The 7,744-nt window shown below is 38.1% G+C and overlaps 1 non-coding gene across 1 annotated transcript; it reads left to right on the plus strand.

Annotated features, from left to right (window-relative positions):
• Positions 1 to 2,897: 2,897 nt before the first annotated feature.
• On the plus strand, positions 2,898 to 3,016 carry LOC145417230 (5S ribosomal RNA). The gene has a single exon (XR_013900450.1). It is a non-coding gene; the product is annotated as a 5S ribosomal RNA (ribosomal RNA).
• The last annotated feature ends 4,728 nt before the right edge of the window (positions 3,017 to 7,744 follow it).

Raw genomic sequence — 7,744 nt, forward strand, 5'->3', positions numbered from 1 at the left:
TAGGGCAAACACCGTCTTTAGTATAATAAACACCTGTAAAGTTTCCTCTTTCGTGATTCATCGGTAGGAATCTTGGAACCCTTAGTTTTCATAAAGGACCTTCATTTTGTACTATAAATACTCCACCTTAGCTTTATCATTGGATTTTACATTGCAGGGGATTCCAGGGTTTGTCCAGTGTTGGATGTTTTACTTTGTACTCATTACAATCAATGAAAATGGGTTTATCCGTTTACTAATGTTAGTTTTTATGCCGCATTGTACTAACTTGTAGGCCTGTTCTCCATGATGTTTGCTTACAGATGAGTAGTAAATATTCTGTCATCTAATCTACTGCTACCCTATAAGGAGCATAAGGACCCATGGCTAGGCTAGTTAGTCCCAGCATGCAGCTGAGTAGCATTATCTGAGTAGTAAACTCCAACCATTCCTGTTATGTAAACTTTTAAGAGTCACGCCCTAGAGTGCCTTCATAGACGTCGAGGCATCTACAGAATTTGGTTATGTAGTTACCACGTTATGTAGCACCAACAAAGGGTTTCCTAGGCTGCAAGAAACCATTTGGCTCTTCGTGCATTGTACTGTATGCTCACCCGAAGGTAGTTCTACATGGTATGAGTGGATGGTGGACACCAACATGAATATTGAGAGCAGTGAAATTTTTGAAATATTAACCATGATGGTGGTAATTATGTTCTGGATAAGTAGGATGCCACATTCTTTTACTTGAAGGAATTTGGCCCTATGTACAGTATACAAAACAGTCACATGATTGTTTGACAAATCACACCACAGTACTTCACTTTCGGTGCGACGAATTACTGAATCTGCGGTCATTTTACCGAAACGGCATTGGTAATTGAAAAAAATTAATTTTATCAACGTGTAGGTTCATACACACCTAATTATCCGAAAACAGGCACAAAAAAAAATAATAATAATAATAATAATTTAACTTTAAAAAAAAATCAGCAAAAACAGACTAAAGTTAGCCTGTATTTCCTCTTTAGATTCCCAGCACGCTTTGACAGGCTTCTATTTTGCCTAAATTTTGATTTAAAATGCAAATAAAAGTATTTACATTTTAAATTAATATACAAAATAGAAGTTTGTCCAGGTGAGTTGTCGAGCTAGAAGAGAAACACTTCCGCTAAGTTTAGTAAGTTCTCGCTCTGAATCCTGATTTTTTTATTGATAGGTAAATTGCGCACAACATTTTTACCGGATTTCAGATAATTAGATGTGTATAAACGTAGCCTATATGATGATAAAACCTGTTTTCCAATTAAAAGTGCTGATTCGGTAATTCATAATACCCCTTGTCAAGTTGTCACATGTGTAGGGCAAGGAGGAGTTAAACGACGCATGGACCAAAAAATTTCTTATAGCCTACTTTTGCGGCCCGCAGGTAGTATTGTATTGGAAATTAATATTCATGTATAACCATGTATCATAGATAGTAAATGTGCAGTGTGAGATATATCAGCAGGCAAAACGATATACCTAGACTTGATGGTTGTATGAAAGGATAGTATTATGGTATTCTCATTCTTAACCAAACCCCGACTTGAAATCCAGTCATACATTAAATGTAGATTATATATAGCCGCCTGAAACACCACACACTGCCATTGTAAAAACTGTTTTAGAGAAGTGTAGATTATAAAACATAATGACAGAGAAACTCGGGGGGTAACACATCAAGTAGTGTAATAGTAAAGAGTAATCAAGCTACTGCTACTTTCACATTACTCCCGTGGTGCCTAAATTTGCATAAGTATCACTTGCATGTATTCGCATCATATCTCAATAAGTACAACCAGTAATTTATGTTTTTACACTTGAGTTATAGGTAAAGCAAACATTTTGTTACCAAACTGATGTGGCCTTTCCATATCTTCTATTGAAATGAATCTTTCATGGGTTACTTGTTATTATTCCTGGATTACCACAGCACTGGGGATTTTTATAAACGTAGCACTGAAAGCTATAAATGAGGTTTAAAATGCTCAAAGATTCTGCCGATATCTGCCAGTAGCCAGTTATATTTAACGTTCCTAACACGCATTTTTAAATTTGAAAGATGGCTGTCAAATGCAGGTGTGGTTAGGTTGGATTAGGTTTGGTTTGGCTAGGTTAGGTTTGGTTAAATCATTAAGTTTCCCATTTTTTAATGTATCCAGTCTGAGCAATGGTTGGTAAACAATTCTGCCAAAGTCAGCTTAATACGGCCAGTCAGAGAGATTGTCGGTAAATATTGCCTGGCCGCTTCCTTAACCCTCATCTGCCTGGTAACATGTATACATGCCAAAATCGGGCTTTAATGAGGCCACTGGGTGACGTGTAGACAGGCAAGTGTCTTTCCGCCACTTTTTGAACTGGCCGCCATTTCATCTCACCACCAAAGGGTAGGGAGGGAGTCCCTCTTTAGCACACAGCCGAGAGTCAGTCTGTCTCATGTCTTTGCCAGGTGTACAATGCTCTCTTCAGGTTCCTCTTTGTCTGATTCCGTCTGCACGACATGTAGCCAATTGCATCATCCACCCCTGCCAAGCCTCTTTCCAAGAATACTAGAAAAGGGCTCAGTGATAGTGCTATAAGGCATGCCTTTGATGCAAGTGTCTAGTTTATCTAGTAGTGGAGTAAATTATCACGAGAGCAAAGCCATAGTCGGCGCCGCGGGCACACACACGAACATGCCCTACTATTGTGCTGAAAATTAGTTACCTTACCTTCCTCACATCATTACTCATCAACGTTAGGACCTACAGTCCTGGGGATACTTTCATTCGCAAGAGGAAGACTTGGCGAAAGAATTTGTAGGTAATTCATTTCCCCAGGTGCTTTACTTTCTGAGATATTCATGTATGAAAGTAAGCAGTTTCTAAGAAATTGCCCGTAACGGCCATACCACGTTGAGTAAACCGCTTCCCGTCCGATCAGCGAAGTTAAGCAACGTTGGGTCTGGTTAGTACTTGGATGGGTGACCGCCTGGGAACACCAGATGCTGTTGGCATCCCTACGTGTCAAGTGGGGTTGGTGGTGGATTAGTGCCCTTCCCTGTAAAACAATTAACTCTAGGCCATTGGCCGCCCCGTCTGGGATACATGGCGTCTGGCAATGAATGAATGAATGAGTTGATGATTGAGTTAAAATTAGCCAGGAGTTTAGGGGTTAAATATGCCAGAATAGGTATATTTTGTCATTTTACAATCACTTCTTGCAACATAAGTATTGCTTATGTACCAAGATTATGTACCTTGAGATTGTGCATTTGTTATGATATTGGTGGAATTGCTGTGCCCATTTGGTAAATAATTACCAAAATTTTGTATTTTTGTCTAGCCAAAAGGTTAAAAAAAAAATGGAATCATGAAAGAGAAATACATTAGCATTAATTAGAACTCTATGTGAGAGATAACATTACTTCTGTCCACATATGCAGGCATATTTTTGTTGCCTTACCACACTTGATTTGGTGATAGAGCTCTCTGGTTGGAACGGATTGTTACTGTTGCACTACAGTTGAGTCAGACCTTGTTTTACGATTGAACATTAAATTATTGTAGTACAGTTTTTGCTTATACCATACAGACTTAGGTTCTAGTTTTTTTTTTTTTTTTTTTTTTTTTTTTTTTTTCTGGGCTATTTTCACTTATAACGATTGATACAATCCCGTGAAGAGATATTAACCTCATTTACCTCATTTTTTATGTACTGTCATCATTTTTCCTTATAGGATTGCTATGATATATGAAACCTCAGTGGTCGCCAGCATACAAGTCTGCTGTCATTTGCCAGTTTCAAAATTGCCTCTGAACATAGTCACTCTAAGGTGTCAGTATTATTGATTAACAGTACAGTTGTATGGTGTTGGAGTAAGCAGTAAGTTAAGCCCAGTGAAGTGAAATAATTGTCTGTTTAGGTGAGCTGGAAACCTTTTATCTTATGCTGTGTGGTTGATTATTTCCAGAAACATATTTCCGTTGAACCACTGTCCTAGCGTATTCAGTTTACGATCAACCGTTATCCGGTTTGTTTGCCTGCAGTGCATCCCAATCATAAAACAAGGTTTGCATGTAACTGGTGGTTTGACTATCCTGTGAAATGCTACCAGAGGCAAAATCGGTTTCCTGCTCATAAATGTTTTAGTCTGCGGTAGCCTTGCCTTGGCCCTCAATACTCTGAAAGGAGCTAAATGAAATTGGCTTTTTTTTTTTTTTTTTGACTGTCCAGGCACAAGCATAGGAAAAAACTCTTAGTTTTGGTCATCATTTTAGATTAAAAAAAAAAAAGTGACTAAGGTACTTTAATTATTTATCTTAAATACAGTACAGTAAAGTCACAATTATCCAGCATAGTTCAGCCAAGCCCTATGTCAGATATTGCATCCAGCTCAGTATTCGGCACAGCCAGATATTGCATTATTATCCTTCTCAACTTTGTATCTTAAAAACTTTCCCATGAGTAAAAGATGAAAATTAAGCATAAAGTACAATAAAGTAATGATAAAATTGAGTAATACAGCACCGGTTGGCTACCGTTTACAAGTCGGTTGATACATCTCGATGCTGGATATTGCATAGAACCGCCGGTTACATCCTGTTTTAGTGCCAGATATTGCATTAATAGAGCTGAGTCAGCAGCGACAGATATTCTGTTTGACCTGATATTGCGACAACGGATAGTCAACTTGAGAGTTTGTTTGGTGGGGATTAGCATTTGGAAGTACTGTATGTGGAAATTCTGACTCCTAATTTGTTAAATTTGTGAGCTCTGCTTGTGTTGCTTTTTTCTGCAAAACTGTTCAACTCCTTTCATAAGTGATACACTTTTAAATAATTTGATTTTTTTTCGCAGTAACATGTTTCCATGTCATAAAATGATTTAAATCATGTTAGCTGTTATTTCTTGCAGTTTGTCTGTAGTTTAGGATGCTTTGATATTGTATGATAAAAGCTACAGTATTCATGTTTGTAATATCTGTAGTATTAGTTGGTTATAGTTATTATAAGCTGGCATGGTGGCAGAGTTCTGGAGTTCAAATGCATTGTGGCCTAGATGCCACAATTTGAGGCCGGCATAGTGGCTGAGTTCTGGAGTTCAAATGCACTGTGGCCTAGACGCCACAATTTGAGTCCCAAGGGTGGCCCTTTTTAAAACGCTGCCAAGGGCACAGGTTGGTGTTGTACCCTTAAATGTTCAGGACTGGTTGCTTAGAGCCAGGCCCCTATACTTCAAAGGAAGCATCGTGGGGTTGGCAGTTACCGTTTTACCCCCATACACTGCTAGTGTAGCATTTTCTCTTCAGCCTTGCCCTGCATGTGATTTTCTGGGAATGTACAGTACAGTACAGTACCACTTCATTTTTCAGTGTTATGGAACAGCATAGTTTTCCAGTTTCAGGTTGCTCATTTTTGTAGTAATAATCATTTATTTATTTATGGTTAAGGTGAAGATGAAACACCACATACCCCAGTTGTTTAAAAATTCTTAAACCTAGGTAAAAGTGTGTATTGCTAAGATCAGGGAAAATGTGAGAGTAATGACATTTCAGAATTAGAAAAGTGTACAGGGTTTTAGAGGTAAAGGAAAATATGACGCTAATAATATTTTGAAATAAGAAATTTGTAGAGGGCTTTACATATTAGGGAAAATGTGATATTATTGAAATTCAGAAATAAGGGACACTATTACTACCAATGTATTGAAAGTTCTTTTTTTGGTTTCTGGTTAAAAGCAAAAGATTGTACTGTTAAGACTGCTGCACGTTCAACTAGCAAGCTCCATAATGTTGTGTGGAAACCTCACCAGTGTCATCAAACATGTTACTATCAGGAGCTGCCACATGCAAAAGTCAACACGTGCCTCCTTGGAGCGTTTAGCCACATTGCCCAAAAGCCCTTCAACCGTAAGAATGCAGGTACTGTTATCTTAATATGTCTGCCTGACTTGTTTAGCTATGGATTCTGGAGAGATGGCGAATAGAAGACTTGAAGGAAAAAAAAAGAGGACAAAAGATGGGAAGGAGAGAGAAAAGAGGAGAAGAGGGGGAGAAGTGAATATCTGAGGGAGAAGAGAATTGAAGTGAAAAAGAGGGGGAAAGAAGAATGGTAGCAAGCCATTCACACATAGGTAATAAATTACTGTGAAAAAATTAATTTACGCAAGGGTAATTAACAGTATGGTGCAAGGATAATAATGGGGTTTTATATTTCATCTGTATTAAGCCAGTCATTCCTTCTTGGTTTCATTACAGCTATTTAGTTGCTACATCTCTGACTGTCAAGAATAGTTGGCAGTTGGTAATATGATGGTCACAGCAGTAAAAAATAAGTAAAACAAAAATGAGGGACAATACCCATCATCAGACCCAGCTCCACATGTAAAAACACTCCATCTATATTTCACTGTTGTCTGCATCTTGAGCAATGTTGTATACAGTAATAGCTTACTTGTGACCCCTTATCTGGCACACTTGACTTAGCTCATGCATTCTAACAAACTATTGATAATTTTATTTTGTTGAGAGAATCCTTATGACACTAAAGAGTTTAAAGCCAGCTTTGTAATCATTGCATTTCAGAGTGTTATATTCTGACCACCAGCAAACTATTACATCCAGCTGAAAAAAATCTCAACACAGCTAAAGGATTAAGTTGAAATGAGACTGTATCCTTGTGGCATACCAGATATTGCAAAGTCTACCCCAGTTACAAAGAAGGAGAGTTAGCCTCCCACGTGGGAAAGCAGATATCTTTGCTAGTACCTTTGCAAGAAACTCTACCATAGATGATACCAGCCAGAATGTCTCAGTACTGGAACTTGATTCTCCCGAAATTGCCCCACTTAAAATACAGACAAGATTTGTAAAATCCATCCTAGACAATTTACCTACCAACAAAGCTCCAGGTCCAGATGGAATTCCGCCAATTGTTTTGAAAAAGTGTTCCCCTGAACTTGCCTCTGTCCTAGCTAAATTATTCAGACTATGCATACGTACTTCTTTATTCCCAAATTCATGGAAAGAAGCCAATATCCACCCAGTTCCGAAGAAAGGAAGTTCGTCTGACCCCTCCAATTACAGACCAATAGCTATCACATCTTCTCTTGGTAAGGTATTTGAAACTTTAATTAATAAGCATATTGTTAAACATCTTGAATCCAACAACTTAATTAATGATAGACAATACGGTTTTCGCCACGAAAGATCCACCATTGACATACTCAATCTCTTAACTCATACCATCCATCAATCAATAGATCTTTTGGAGAAACTCATGCAGTAGCTCTTGATATCTCTAAAGCTTTCGACAGAGTATGGCACCGTTCCCTGCTGTCCAAACTCCCTTGCTATGGACTAACGTCTTTTGTTCCTTTGATTTCTTCTTATCTTAGTGACAGGAAAATAAGAGTAAAAGTAGATGATGTATATTCGAATTTCCACTCAGTTAACGCCGGCGTGCCGCAGGGATCAGTTCTGGCACCAACCCTATTTCTGGTTCATATTAATGATCTCTTATCTGTCACTCACAATCCCATTCACTCATATGCAGATGACTCAACACTACATAGTTCATTCACACTCAGACATCCATTTACAAAGTCTAATATCTCTACCTCTGAACTCAATACAGCCATCTCCATAAATGAAGATCTATCTACAATCAGTGAATGGGGACAAAACAACCTTGTCTCTTTTAATGCTAGTAAAACTAAATATATACAGTTTACCAATATACAG

The sequence above is a fragment of the Coenobita brevimanus genome, chromosome 13 (genome assembly GCF_032717465.1).
Source record: "Coenobita brevimanus isolate Jiangsu-jjx chromosome 13, ASM3271746v2, whole genome shotgun sequence".
NCBI classification, from domain to species: Eukaryota; Metazoa; Arthropoda; class Malacostraca; order Decapoda; family Coenobitidae; genus Coenobita; species Coenobita brevimanus.